General features: G+C 43.5%; 1 long non-coding RNA gene across 1 annotated transcript; it reads left to right on the forward strand.

Moving 5' to 3' along the window:
• The first annotated feature begins 1,862 nt into the window (after nt 1-1,862).
• Nucleotides 1,863-12,405, forward strand: LOC121362658. The gene is made up of 3 exons (XR_005956551.1): nt 1,863-1,987; nt 2,547-2,647; nt 11,296-12,405. It is a non-coding gene; the product is annotated as an uncharacterized LOC121362658 (long non-coding RNA).
• The last annotated feature ends 3,582 nt before the right edge of the window (nt 12,406-15,987 follow it).

Below are 15,987 nucleotides of genomic sequence, written 5' to 3' on the forward strand. Positions count from 1 at the left end.
CTGTTTTGTATGGAATAATCCTGTAGCTTATATTTTAATAGGTCCTGTGTCGCCGCAGGCCCCTAGCCAGGTAATAATTAGCATTGACTCCATGATTGCAGAAGGTTGATCAATCACTTTATGATATCATACTATATTATACTATACTATACTATACTATACTATACTAAACTATACTATACTATACTATGTTGAGGCGAACTCTCTGTGTGTGGAGACACGAGGCTTGACTCCATTTCAGAAGGCTGATTTATTATGTTAAATATTATATTAAAATGCTACATTAAAACTATACTAAATGAACAGAGAGAACAGAGAGATCAGAAGGCTACAACAAGAATAGAACAGAATAACAAAATCCTGTGACTGCTCACAGCCTTGGCACAGGTGGCTGTGATTGGTCATCAATCGAAAACAATCCACATGGACCAATCACAGATGCACCTGTTGCATTCCACAGCAGCAGATAGTTATTGTTTACATTTCTCTCCTGAGGCTCCTCAGCTTCTCAGGAGAGGAAAAATCCCAGCAAAGGATTTTTCATAATATCATGGCTACAATACTATACTTATTAAGAAGCTCGTAACCCTTACAGACAGTCCGATACAGCTTTGACCTAATTGGTCAATCCATCCAAACACCATCCAGTGTCCAATTAAGAAATCACCCTTTGGTAAACAAATCTCCATAACACATTCCAAATGTGCACAACAACAGGTGCAGCAAGTGGAGATATGAGTTGTTTCTCATTCTTTTCTCTGATGTTCTCACAGCCTTCCCCAGGAAAATGTCTGGGAAAGTCTTTGCCTGCTCTCTGTGGCCAGAGAGCTGCTGCCAGTCCTGTGCATCTTACTATTCACAGTTGAACTATTTGTTCTTTGTTGGCTTTATAATTAAACTTTTCTCAGCACACTGTCTTGTTTAGTGTAGTTAATTCATGCTATAAGCTAGATGTCCTATCATATTTGGGATGATCTGGAGTTTTTTTTTCTCTATCCCATTTGATACCTGTTGCCATATTTTTCTCCATTTTGCAGTGTGCTGGTCTTCATTTGGAATGTCATCTCTACTAATCAAAAGTGTTGCCTTCACTTTTGTACTCTTCTGGCAGATCTTGTTAGGAACATGTACAGGGAAATGGCCATCTGAAGCAGAGCTGCTTGAAGCAACTCTGAAAAACAACTTAAAACATTCAGCTCTACCAAAGAGGCTTGCATGCATGACACTGTCACTGCATTCACTGGGAACAGACATCACTCTGCATCTTCAGAAATTAGAGTCCATTATCACATATAATAGAATCAATAAGTTTAGCTTTCCAGAATATTGTCAAAAAGGCTTGTTTATTCCACTTATAGATTGAGCTGCACTTTGCTGCCTTTCATTTCTGTCACTCTACTCATCCACATGTTGTAGGTTGGTTCAATGGAGTGGGACTGTTTTGTAACAGCTAGAAAATGTGAAACAGTGAGTTGTTTTTTTACTGGGTTTTTGTATATAATTACAATATAAATAAAATTTCAACACTTTAAACTTCAAAACTGCATATCTCCAAGTACATAATTAATTTTATGCACATAATAAGTTCTATTAATTATGTAGGGGTGTGTTTAAAAATATGCACATGCAGCACTGGTACTTATTAATTATGTTGTATTGATGTATAACACTAGGATAAAAGAAGATGCATACTGAATGTCTTTATTAATAGATTTTTTACGTGTATGGCACCCCCCTCCCCTCCCCTCAATAAATTTTTGTGTCTTGAAAGGGGCCTCTTTTTATCTTGTCATAAAGCATTTCACTATCAGATAGAAATGTTACTCTTCCATATCTAGATGAGCTTTGTGCTTTTCATTTGCAGTGGTTGGTTCTGCACACACACGGCCTACTCAGCTTCCTGAACAGTCTTCCTCCTCACAACAGAATGGTAGTTTTTCAGATATATCTCCAGTTCAAGCTGCAAAAAAGGAATTCGGACCCCCTTGTATGTATACCATGTATCAAGGATTCATTCTGGGCATTACATGTACATTTTTTTCAATTATGTTGTTGTCCATAAATGACAAATATTCTATATATGCAGTTGCCTGTAGGCTTCCTCAAGAAGCTTTTTCAGAGTTCTGTGGCTAAAGAAATGTTCACTTTTGTCATAGCTGTTCTTTCTGTTGAATTTATTTTTTGTTTATCTCTTTTTAACTATGACAGTGGGGTTTTTTCATTTACCTGGGCTTTCTTTTAATTCACACCAAGAGATCACATGTATCCAAATATCATCAGGTCCAAATATTTTTTGAGGGTCATTGCTATATTTTTGGTTCTGTAATGATTGTCCCATTAGTATGGCTTTTTTGCAGTCATTTATTATATACATTTTAGAAATTAAATTGCTGTAATTATTTTGTCCTAATACTGATATGCTTGAAGATACTTGATATAAATGAATGCATTTTAATTATTCATAAATTAATAGAATTGAAATGCTATGGTATAAATACTAAATTCATGCAACATTAAAAATATTTTTCAATTATATTTTCTTTAAGCACGTAGAAAATCCAGTTGTGTGAAAGAGGTTGAAAAACTGCAAGAGAAACGTGAAAAAAGAAGGTTACAGCAGCAGGAACTTAGAGAAAAAAGAGCTCAGGTTAGTATTTTTAGCTCAGATGGAAAATGTATATCAGGAAAAGAAGTTGCTTGCAAAATTATGTGTTTTTTTCAGTCTTCAACAATTTTTATGAACTATAATAATCTTGAATTTAAATGCTTTCATCCTGTATGTGGTTTCAATAAGTATTTTGGTACATGGTTGCATTGCTTTGATAAATATTTATTTAGTTGGTTCCCCCCTCTTTTCTTTCCTACAGAAATAATTGCTTACAATTGCTTAGCATTCTGTGTTTTATTTAAAAATGAGGTCCTAATGACAGCTATTGCTTAAGGAAAATATATTAATGAAAATAATCAAATATTTGGCATTTAGATAGGGCTGTTATTCTACAGGAGACATTAATAGAATCATAGAATGGTTAAGGTTGGAAAAGGCCTTTAAGATCACCAAGTCTAACCATCAACCTAGTACCACTGTGTTCACCACTAAACCATGCCCCCAAGTGCCACATCCACATGTTTTTTGAAAACTTCCAGGGATGGTGATTCTATCACTTCCCTGGGCAGCATGTTCCAATGCTTGACAACCCTTTCTGTGAAACAAATATTTTGAGGCCATTTCCTCTTTTCTTGTCACTTGTTACTCAGGAGAAGAGGCCAATGCCCACCTCACCACAACCTCCTGTAAGGGAGTTGTAGAGAGCAATAAAGTCGCTTGAGCCTTCTTTTCTCCACACTGAGCTCCCCCCCAGCTCCCTCATCAGACTTTTGCTCTAGACCCGTCCCCATCTCTGTTGCCCTTCTCTGGACACACTCCAGCACCTCAATGTCTTTCTTGTTGTGAGTGACCCAAAACTGAACACAATATTCCAAGTGCAGCCTCACCAGTGCCAAGTACGGGGGGATGGTCACTGCCCTGGTCCTCCTGGCCACACTATTGCTGAGACAAGCCAGGATGCCATTGGCCTTCTTGGCCACCTGGGCACATGCTGGCTCATGTCCAGTTGCTGTTGACCAGCACCCCCAAGTCCTTTTCACAGAATGGGTAAGGTTGGAAGGGACCACAATGGGGTCTTCTGGTCCAACCTCCCTGCTCAAGCAGGGTTATCCCAGAGCACATTACACAGGATTGCATTCAGGTGATTCTTGAATATTTCCAGTGAGGGAGACTCCACAACTGCTCTGGGCAATCTGTTCCTGTGCACGGTTACCTGCACAGTAAAGAAGTTCTTCCTCATGTTCAGATGGAACTTCCTGGGCATCAGTTTCTGCCCATTGTGTCTTGCCCTATTGCTTGGTACCACCAAGAAGAGACTGACTCTAGCCTCTTGGCACCCACCCTTTAGATATTTATATACATTGATGAGGTCCCCTCTCAGTCATCTCTTTTTGAGGCTGAACAAGCCCAACTCTGTCGCTATAGAGCGCGACACGGCACAAAGCACCCAGACTCCATCAGAAGGGTGTATGAGAGAGATTTATTACAGCAACATGATGCTTTTATAGTTTTTCAAGATATTTACATTTACCTAACAGAAACACGCATTGCCCATTGGTAATAAAAAAGAAACAAAGTTCTTAATAGGTAACCAGGGAGCCACGTCATTCTGTAAGCCAGCTAACGTCCGTATCTTTTAAGTTTCCCTCTTCCATCACATTGCCATAGTAATAGCCTTGGTGTGTTCCTTGAGAGAGATACGGGGCTTTCCTTATCTCCAGGAAGCCTTCGCTGGCTCACAAGAACAGCACAAAATGTCTTTCCCACACAACTCTCAGCCTTTCATTGTAAAAGAGATTATCCAGACCTGTGATCAACTTAGTAGTTCTCTGCTGGACCAGCTCCAGGATCTCCATGTCCCTCTTGTACTTAAGAGCCCAGAACTGGACACAGCACTCCAGATGTGGCCTCATTAGGGCTGATGGCAGCAAGCTCAGTGCTGTGGTTGGTACACCTAAAGGACTGGTTGTCATCCAGAGGGATGTGGACAAGCTCAAGAAGTGGGCACATGGGAATCTCATGAGGTTTAACAAGACCAAGTGCAAGGTGCTGCATCTGCTTTGGGGCAACCCCAAGTATCAATCCAGGCTTGGGGTTGAACTCATTGAGAGCAGCCCTGATGAGAAGGACTTGGGGGGTGCTGGTGGATGAGAAGTTAGACATGAGCTTACAATGTGTGCTGGCAGCCCAGAAAGCCAACCATGTCCTGGGCTGCATCAGAAGCATGGCCAGCAGGTTGAGGGAGGTGATTCTGCCACTCTGCTCTGGTGAGACCCCACCTTGAGTACTGCATCCAACTCTGGGGTCCCCAGGACAGGAAGGACATTGACCTGTTGGAGCAAGTCCAGAGGAGGTCACCAAGTTGATTAAGAGGTCCTTCTGAAGGGCTGCACAGCACTGTAGGGTATCAGCCACTCCTCCCAGCTTTGTGTTGCCAGCAAACTTGTTGAGGAGGCAGCTGCCCTTTCAGCCAAGTCATTGATTAATAAGTTAAACAATACTGGACCCAGTATTGAACCCTGGGGGACACCATCAGTGACAGGCCTCCAACTGAACCCTGTACCACTGATCATGACCCTCTGGGATCTACTGTTCAGCCAGTTCTCAACCTACTTCACTGTCCCCTCATTCATTTCTCACTCCCTGAGTTTGCCCATGAGGATGTTGTGAGACAGTGTTGAAAGCCTTGCTGAAGTCCAGGTGGACAAAATCCATTGCTCTCTCCTCATCTATCCAGGTAGTTGCTTCATCTTAGAAGGCTATCAGGCTGGTCAAACATGACTTCCCTTTAGTGAATCCTTGCTGACTGCTTCTTATCACTTTCTTGTTCTCCATGTGGATAGAGATGGCCTCCAGAATGAGGCGCTCCATCACCTTTCCAGGGATTGAGGTGAGGCTGACTAGTCAGTAATTCCCTGGGTCCTCCTTCTTGCCCTTTTGAAGACCAGGGTGACATTTGCTTTCTTCCAGTCCCTCAGGCACCTCTCCTGATCTCCACAACCTTTCAAAGATGATCATGAGTGGCCTCCCTATGATGTCCGCCAGTGCTTTCAGCACTTCTCAATGCATCCCCTCAGGGCCCACAGACTTTTGGATGTCCAGTTTGCTTAGGTGTTCTCTGACCCAATCCTCCTTGACCAAGGGAATGTCTTCCTGCCACCATTCCTTTACCCTGCTCTCCTGGGTCAGAGATCCCTGAGGGCTGGTCTTATTAGTGAAGACTGATGCAAAAAAGGCATTCAGTACCTCTGTCTTCTCTGTGTCCTCTGTTACCAGGGTCCTCTGTCCATTTAGGAATAGGCCCACATTATCCTTTGTTTTCCTTTTGTTATTATGTATTTGAAAAAGCCCTTTTTGTTATACTAGATATCTTTGGCCAGACTTAATTCCAGATGGGCATTGGCCTTCTTCATCTCATTTCTACTTACTCAGACAACCTCTATTAATTCCAAGTTGCCTGACCCTGCTTCTACCTCCTGTGTGTTTCCTGCTTTTGCATGAGTAATAACAGGAGTTCTTCATTCATCCAGGCAGGTCTTTTTCCCCCTGTGCCCGATTTCTTGCTCATCATCGGGATGCATTGTTCTTGAGCCTGGAGGAAGCAATCCTTGATCAACCAAATCTCTTGGACCCATCCCTCTTCCCTGCAGGGTCTGTTTCCATGGGATTCGTCCAAGAAGATCCATGAAGAGGCTAAAGTTAGCTCTCCTGAAGTCCAGGGTTGTAATCTTACATGCTGTCCTGCTTCCTCCTTGCCCAATACTGAACTCCACAATCACATGTTCACTAGAGCAAAGGCTGCCCCCAACCTTCACATCTCCAACAAGGCCTTCCCTGTTTGTTAGCATAACATTTCCACTAGGCAGCTTTCCAGCCACTCTTCCCCAAGCCTAACCCCCTGCTGCATGGGGTTAATTACAGCATTATAATAAATTGTTCTTTATGATCTTTGATGTTTTATAGATCTCTTCTAGATTCATGTTTGAACAGTGAAACTGTGATTTTTTTTTCCTTTATACCTGTCTATGCATTTATAAATTAGCTTTGCATAATGCAAACAGTTTATTAGTAAGTTGTTATAAACTTATGTGAAAGAAATGAAGTTGTTAGTTTTATTGAGTTTATATGGCCAGGTTTTGGTAGCAGGGGGACTACAGGGATGGCTTCTCAAAGAAGCTGTTAGAAGCTTCCTCCATGTCTGGCAGAGTCAACCCCTGGTGGCTCCATGACAGATGGGACACTAGCTAAGGCTGGGCCAATTAGAAGTGGTGGTAATGCCTCTGTGATAACAGATTTAAGAAGATAGAAAAAAAAAATTTGCGCAGTTGCAATTGGCAGCCAGAAAAGAGCAGGGTAAGAACATGTGAGAGGAACACCTCTGCAGACACCAAGGTCAGTAGAGAAGGAGAGGGAGTAGCTGCTCTGGGCACTGGAGCTGAGATTCCCCTGCAGCCTGTGGTGAAGACCATGGTGAAGGAGGCTGTGCCCCTGCAGCCAGTGGAAGTCCATGGGGATGAAGACATCCACTTGCAGCCCATGGAGGAGACCCATGCTAGAGGAGGTGGATGCCTAGGAGGAGGCTGTGAACCCGTGGGAAGCCTGTGTTGGAGCAGGCTCCTGGTAGGACTTGTGAGCCCATGGGGGACTCACATTGTAGCAGCCTGTCCCTGAAGGACTGCAACCTGTGGAAGAGTGGCCCATGCTGCAGCAAATTGGGGAGGACTGTTGCCAATGGGATGGACTCACATTGCAGCAGTTAACAGTGAACCATTGCCCGTGAGGTAGACTCATGTTAGAGAAGTTCATGAAGAACTGTCTCCCATGGGAGGAAGCCCACAATGAAGCAGAGGAAGGACTCCTCTCCTTGAGCAGCCACAGAAACAACATATGATTAACTGACCATAACCCCCATTCCCCATTCCCTGTCTCCCTGTGCCACTGGGGGAAGGAGGTTGATCTGGGAAGGAGGGAGGGGTGGGAGGAAGGTGTTTTTAAGGTCTTATTTTTCTTATTATTATTCTGCTCTGATTTTGTTAGTAATAAATTCAATTAATATCTCTAATTCAAGCCTGTTTTGCCCATGACAGTATTTGATGAGTGATCTCTCCCAGTCCTTATCTCAACCCATGAACCCTTGGTTATATTTTCTTTTCCCTCTCCAGCTGTGAAGCAGAATGATAGAGCAGCTTTGGTGGGTGCCTGGGCATCCAGCCAGTCAACCCACTACATGAATCTTTTGAGAAAATCAATTAATATTAAATTACTTGCTGTCATAGAAGTGTAAAAGCTTTTTTTTTCTTGTTGGCAGCCTGTATGTGTATGTGTTATTCTCTCCAAAGAGATACTCCTGTGGTGGGCTGACTCTGGCCAGATGCCAGGTGCCCACCAAAGCTGCTCTATCACTCCCCTCCTCAGCTGGACAGGGGAGGGAAAATATAATGAAAGGCTTATGGGTTGAGATAAGGGTAGCGAGAGATCATTCACTGATTACCATCATGGGCAAAACAGACTCGAGTTTGGGATATTAATTGAATTTATTATCACTCAGAGTAGGATAATGAGAAACAAAACAAATCCTACAAACCCCTTCCTCTCTACCCTTCCTCATTCCCAGTCTCAACTTTATTTTCAATTCTCTACATCCTTCCCCCAATGACACAGGGAGACAGGAATTCGGAGTCATGGTCAGTTCATCACATGTTGTTTCTGCTTCTTTCTCAGGGACAGGACTCCTTCCCCTTCTCCAGCGTGAAGTCCCTCCTATGGGAGACAGTCCTCCTCAAACTTCTCCAACTTAAGTCCTTCCCACAGGCTACAGTCCTTCACAAACTGCTCCAATGTGGGTCCCTTTCCACAGGGTGCAATCCTTCAAGGACAGGCTGCTCCAGCAGGCATCCCCCACAGGGTCACAAGTCCTGTCAAGTAAACCTGTTGCAGCATGGGCTTCTCTCTCCACAGGGCTATCGGGGTTCGCTGTTATTTGTCTCTGCCTCGATACAGGAAAGGTGGTTCTGGGCAGGCCGCGCTTTGTAGGACGAGTCTGGACTCTCAAGTTTTTGGTCTTCGATCTTGTTTATTATTTCTTATCTACAATATTTTCTGTCTGCCCAGCCAAGGTCTGTTCAGCAAGGCAGCCCAGTGCACTCTCTCCCGCCCACGGGGCGGCTGTGTCTTTTGTAGTAAAAATTAGGTCTAATATATTTACCTTTAATTCCCAATACTTTTCACCCTTATTAACAAGTGCATCTTCACTATGAACCAATCCACAAGTGCCAACATCATCACAGAAAATGGAAGACATGAAGAAGAAAGAAGAACTTGGGACCACGCCCTGAATCCTCCATCTTGTCTCCATGACCCCCCTGTACCAAAATTCTAAAATCTATATTTCACTCTGTAAATACACCATTCAAACCCTAAGATTTCTCATTTCCTCATACATAGATGACTCATCTCTAGAAGGATCAAAGTCAAGCCACCAGACACTTTTGGTAACATTCCAAGGCCTCTGAGCCCCCCAAGGGTTCTCTCGGCCACTCTGAACATCCGGAGTGATGTGTTGAGTTCCTACACAGGGCCACAGGTCCTGCCAGGAGCCAACTCCAACGTGGGCTTCAGACGGGGTCACAGCCTCCTTTGGGCATCCACCTGCTCCATAGTGGGTCTTCATGGACTGTGGGTGGACCTCTGCTCCCCATGGACCTCCATGGGCTGCAGGGGCACAGATGTCTCACCATGATCTTCACCACAGGCTGCAGGGGAATCTCAACTCTGGCACCTGGAGCACCTCCTCCCCCTTCTTCTCCACTGACCTTGGTGTCTGCAGAGTTGTTCCTCTCACATATTCTCACTCCGCTCTTCTCTGGTCCCAAATACTTCCATGCAGTAATTTTTTCCCTTTTAAAAGTATTTTATTACAGAGGCATTACCACCATCGCTGATGGGTTCAGCCATTGCTGGTGGAAAGTCCATCTTGGAGCTGGCTGTCATTGGCTCCATTGGACATAAGGGAAGCTTCTTGCAGCTTCTCACAGAAGCAACCTCTGTAACCCTATCTCTACCTGAAACCTGGCCATGCAAACCCAATGCAACTACCAATCTGCTAGTGACATGAGAAATACCATCACCAATTCAGGTAATTTACTTCATGGTTTAATGATTTTTCTAAGTTGACCTAAAATCACTTATTTTGAATTCTTATTCTCTAATTTCCATTCACTTAAACAAATGCAAAGCATTACTATGGCTTTATGTGTGAGGAGCAAATAATTGGAGCAAATTCTTTGATGTGGTGCTACAGCTTAAATTTTCTTTTTATCACTTCTGTGACAACCTTTTTCATCCATAATTTGCATATTCTGTTGTTTTTGTGAAATGCATCAAAAATTAGCCAAGCACTGGCATCTGGTGGGCAAGACCTTTAAACAGAGTTTGAAGAATATTAGGCAAATACCTTTTCCATAATAAGCAATACCCTTTTCTGAATGTTAGAAGGAAATGTTTCAGCAGAAATACATTTATTATTGACTTACTATAAGTATTTTTTAGTTCACTGTAGTCAGCGTGAACAACTTAAAGGTACAGTCAGCTTCTGATTACCAGGGCACAGTTTTGTCTGAAGTGTGGATCAGCTGTGTTACAGGTGTAGAGACATGAGCTGGCTCCATTTCAGCTTATTAACCCTAATGCAGTACTTTCTGAAAGTGCCCATCATCAGATATGATCCAGAAGGCGTTTTAGCTCATTTGTAGGAAACCATGCAAAGTTTAATAAGGTCTGAGCACCAGAGCTGGCTATGCATGGCATCAGCAGCATGTTCTGAAATGGGGTAAAAACTGATAGTTGCAGGGAGAACTGACAGGAAGAACATTTGAGTGATTCTGCAGTGAACCAGCACAGCCCGCAGTAGGGTCAGTAGCTCAGGCCTTGCAAGGTTTAGAGGGGCTCTGTACATGGCCGCTTATATGTCCATTCACTCAGATACTCATGGTTCCAGGTTTAGGGACAGGAGACCTTGTGTGCCTGAATATAGCCTTCTGTGTATCATTTGGATTGATTCTGCTCTTTTTTTTTTTTTTTTTTGGGGGGGGGGTCTAGGAGTGTCAGAACAGTTTCCAATGCATCCAAGTAACTGTAGGAGCTAACTCAGGACCAGCAAGTAGGATCAACCTCCTTTAACCAACTTGGATGCAGCAGGGTTATGTTTAGAGTGGCCGGGGCACCTGCACTGTACTCTGCAGTGTGTTTTGTACCTGTATAATAGAGTGTATCCATTTGTCTGTTGGGCCAATTTATCTCAGATTAAGAAGCGTTGACTGTATATGTTATTTGTTGTGCAAAATGTTCAACTGTGTTTCTTTAATGTGAAGATTCTGGCAAAAAGCAGTAGTCATTTCTTTGTTGAGTAGAATTTTAATGACTCCTCAATTCAAAAGTATTTTCTAATACATGCCAACCAAAAATATAAAATAGAAAGTATATAATTGTTGTGCTTTATGACCAGTAAATCAGCTACATCAGAATAGAAAAAGTCATTAAACTTGCAGTTGAGACATTTATGGCGTTTTGGATAAAAATTAGCATTTCAGTTAATGTGTATTTTTTTTTACAAATAAATTTAGAAGTTATTGAAATTTGTTAATTTCAGGGAAAAAGTATATTAGAAATTATGTTGCTTATTTCCCTAGGATGTTGATGCTACAAATCCAAATTATGAAATTATGTGTATGATAAGAGATTTCAGGGGAAGTTTGGATTATAGACCACTGACAACTGCAGATCCTGTAAGTACCTAAGTGATGTGGAAATTTTTTATCCTTCTGAATTTTGCTCTTTTTTTCCAATTTTTTCATATGTATGTACCTGGCCTTGAACACTTCAACAGAAGGAGCATCCACAAGTTCTCTGGGCAATCTATGTCTCACCACCCTCATAGTAAAGAATTTCTTCCTAACATCTAATATAAATCTCTCCTATTTTAGTTTAAAACCATTTCCCCTCATCACTATACTCCCTGCTAGAGTCCCTCCCCATCTTTCCTGTGGGCCCCCTTTATGTACTAGAAAGCTGCTATAAGGTTTCCCCAGAGCCTTCTCTTCTCCAGGCTGAACACCCTCAGCTCTCCCAGCCTGTCTCCATAGCAGAGGTGCTCCAGCCCCCGATCATCTTCATGACCTCCTCTGGACTCACTCCAACAGGTTCATGTCCTTATGCTGGAACCCCCAGAGCTGGATGCAGTACTCCAGGTGGGGTCTGACAAAAGCAGAGTAGAAGGGGAAAATGACCTCTCGACTTGCTGGTCACACTGCTTTTGATACAGTATAGAATGTGATTCACTTTCTGGGCTGTAAGCACACATTGCCAGCTCATATTCAGTTTCTCATCCACCAATATCTCCAAGTCCTTCTTGGCAGGCCTGCTCTCGATCTACTCATTGCCCAGCCAGTATCCATGTTTGGAATTGCCCTAACCCAGGTTCAGGACCTTGCACTTGGCCTTGTTGGACTTCATGAATTTCACATGGGCCCAACTCTGAAGCCTGTCCAGGTCCCTCTGGATAGTATTCCTTCCCTCCAGCATATCAACCACACCACACAGCTTGGTGTTGTCAGCAAAATTGCTGAGGGTGCACTTAGTCCTACTGCCCATGTCACCAACAAAGATGTTAAACGGCGCTGGTCCCAATACCAACTCTCGAGGAACAACACTCATCACTGGTCTCCACTTGGACATTGAGCCATTGACTGTAACTTGTCGCCCTGATTTTTTAAGATTTTCTAAGCCTTCTGATGTTTACATTTTTGTAGCAAACTTTCTCACACACTTTCTGTAAACAACTTATTGTTTTGCATTCTTTTATGGAGGAGGAGAAATTTGATGGACTGTTGGTTTGTCCACTGTCATTGGAGAGGTGGCACTTTCACCCTCCAATCCACTGTCACCTTTGGAAATCTATAAATGTTGGAGTCAGAAAATAAACTTCCCTTTTCTACCTAGAGAACAGCAGTGTGTTCGCGTCGTGTTGTTTCGTGTCCTATAGCGACATCAACTCTTTGAGTGCAACTGTCCAGCCAATTCCTTATCCACCAAGTGATCCATCTGTCATGTCTCTCCAGTTTAGAGACTACCATGTTGTGCAGGATAGTGTCAAATGCTTTATACTAGTCCAGGTAGATGACAACAGTCGCTCTTCTCTCATCCACCAGTGTTGTAACCCTATTATCGAGGCCACCAAGTTTGTCAGGCACAGGGTCCAGCAGAAGGCCACAAAGCTGATGAGGGAACTGGAGCATCTCTCTTATGGGGAGAGACTGTGGGAGCTGGGCCTGTTTAGTCTAGAGAAGACTGAGTGAGGATCTGTCCTGGTTTAGGACAAAATTTGGGAGGAAACCTCCAAATGGGGTCCCTCTAGAAAAGCAAATTCAAGCAGCCCCTCCCCCTACTGGTTCGGGAAAAGATTTCCTTGGAGAAAAGTAGAAAAAAACTGTTTATTTAACAAGCAAAGTATTCACAAGCATAAAAAATGAATAGCATTAAACAGTGGAACCTCTCATTCTGAAGAGATGGCAAATTCAGAAAGTCCTTGTCGTGGAGTGCAGCTCGGCTCTCTTAGTCTCTTATCAGTGTCTTCAGTGGTGGAAAATGCCGCGGCCCAGGCCTAGGCCCCGGTGGGCGACAGGTGTGAGCTCCCAGTGCTCTTCTGAGTTTTCAGTCCAGAGCATGTTTGAACAGTTCCAAGAAAAAGAAAAAACCACAGTCCGGGGAACTTCTCTGCCTCAGCTAGCTAAAAACTAACTAAAAAGCAAAGGAGAGCTCTCTCCTGCTGTCCGTTCATGATGCAGACAACACAGTCCAGGAGAAGGAATGTGGAGGAGTGAATGCAGTTTCTGAAAACAAGCTGCACGCTTCTGCCCCTCCTTCCCTCTCAGAACCAGTCTTAAAGGTGAAAAACTTAATATCCAGCATAAACAGAATAGACAATTGAGGATACAAGCATCATAAAGTCACCCCAGGACAGGATCTCATTAATGCATATAAATATCTTAAAGGCAGGTGCTAAGAGGATGGTGCTAGACTCTTTTCAGTGATGCCCAGTGACAGAATGAGGAGCAATGGCCATAAACTAAAATGCAGATGTTTCACCCCATCATAAAGAACTTTTTTACAGTGAGGGTGGCAAGGCACTGGAACAGGCTGTCCAGGGAGGGCATGGAGTCTCCCTCTCTGGAGACATTCAGAACCCACCTGGACATGTTCCTGAGTAACTTGCTCTGGGTGACCCTGCCTTAGCAGGGCACTGAGGTGACACTGATTGGTCTGTAGTTCCCTGGTCTTCCTTATTTCCCTTTTTGAACATTGGGGTTATGTTTCGCATTTTCCAGTCATGGGAACTTGACCAGACTGCCATGATTTCTCAAATATGATGGATAGTGGCTTAGCCACTTGTCTTAGTTTGAAAGACAGGTGTTTGCCAAAGAAGGCAGGAACCTCCCTTGGAATGGAAAATATGACCCCCTTCCCTCTGAATTATTATAACTTTGAACTTAAGGGGCTTTCAGGCAAACATATGGGAAAAGGAATAACAGTTCTTTACTAGTATGCATAACAAGGCAAACAAACAATAACAATAGCAGCAACAACAAACAAAACCAGAAACCCAGTAACAGTCTTCTCTTGGCTGTCAAGCACTTTCCCCTTTGGTGTAGTTATGATCACAGCCGGCAGGGGCGCTGGTGGCTCCTGGCTGGGCAGGTCAGGTGCGATGATTCTCCCGTGGCTGCAGGGGCTGCTGTGGCACAAGCTCAGCTGCCTCTCTCTCACCTGGTAATGGCAGGCACAGCCAGCAGAAGAGATGGAAAAGGGCTTCCTTGACAAACTCTCATGGGGGGGGAGCGGTCAGTCCTGGTGCCCTTCCAGATAGCAAAATAAGCTGTAGCAGGAACCTTGGAAGCAGCAAGCTGGAACAGCAGGGATGAGCAGACCCTGGAGTGGCAACCAAAATGTAACAAAAACTCTGCAGCTGTAGCAGAAGCCGTGGGGTGTCCCAGCAGACACAGGGTGCTGGTTACAGTGTAGCAAAGAACCTGGAGCAGTGACAGAAAAAACAGTGGGGCTGGACAGTGGCAGCTGGGCTCCTGAACACAGCCAGGAGAGGCTCCTGCAGAGGGGGAGGGGTTTGGGATCCCGAGTTTTCCCCTGAGGCACCTGAATAGATGGTGAGGGTCCTTTCCAGTTAGATCAGGTGTTAATAAGGTCCCAGTTCAATGGCTGCTCTTATAAGCAAAGGTTCACCCACAGTAAGGAAGAAGAAGCAGTACAGGGCTGGGCTCCACAGTGGCAGTGGATTCTCTCTGTGAAAAATGAGGTTCATTCTCCTGTAAAAATTTTAAAGTTTAATAAAGGACAATAGGAGACAAAGACAATAAAGCAAAGATTTACGGCCGGGTGCTTGGTATTCCACCGAGAGCACACCTGCTATTTCGGAGACACCCTTTAAATACCTTTCCTATTGCATCAGCCTATTGCATATTCATAAACAATTATGCATATTTAAAGTTTTCCCAAAACTAGTTTACATGTTCCAAGAACTGTTTAGCATGGCTCCTCCTTAAGTCCGCCTTTTTAGACCATGCGCATTTCTTGGCTGTGGTTTTGGTCCATTTTTGTTATCACCTCCAGTTTGGGCTTTGGTCCATATTTTCTACAGATGGTAGGTGCTGATAATTGGCATGTCAGTAGCAGGAGTCTCCATCACATGTTTACTGAATGTTATCCCAACCAAGAAGGCATTTTAACACAAGCATACTATATCAGGTATTTCACTACTATGTCTAGTTAACAACTAGTTAATAACTACTATGTTTAGTTAACAACAGAAATAAAAAAAACCCAACTATATCTTTATAGCAAAGTTACTTTAACATTTTACATATAGCATCCATTAATATTTGCAAAAAGCCAATATTATAATATGTATTTATAACATCCCCGTGGTATACAACAGCTCAACTGTCCTCCTCCTATGCCGAGAGCGAGAGAGCAAAAGGAGCTCTCACGAAAACTTGTGCCCCGAGCCCTGGTCTGAGCCCCATCTTTTATTCACAAAGGTGTTCCATATACATTACATTGCTCAACCTTTTCATGCACACTCAACCCCTGGCCCCGCCTGTCCTCACCTCGCATGGTAATTAGATCCACACTGTTCTGAGCATGTGTTGTTCACAGTGATGGTCTCTGAGGTTGAAGGCCGTGATCTTCCTCATGGTTGAACTTTTCAACTTTTCTTCTTTGCTCTTGCGCTTTGGTCCCTTGGTGCTTATCTGAGTACGTCTGTTGATTTTGATCAGCTTGAATGCTGGGTTGGGTTGTAACAGGCTTGG

This window comes from Pyrgilauda ruficollis, unplaced genomic scaffold, assembly GCF_017590135.1.
Source record: "Pyrgilauda ruficollis isolate IOZ18807 unplaced genomic scaffold, ASM1759013v1 scaffold657, whole genome shotgun sequence".
Lineage (NCBI taxonomy): Eukaryota > Metazoa > Chordata > Aves > Passeriformes > Passeridae > Pyrgilauda > Pyrgilauda ruficollis.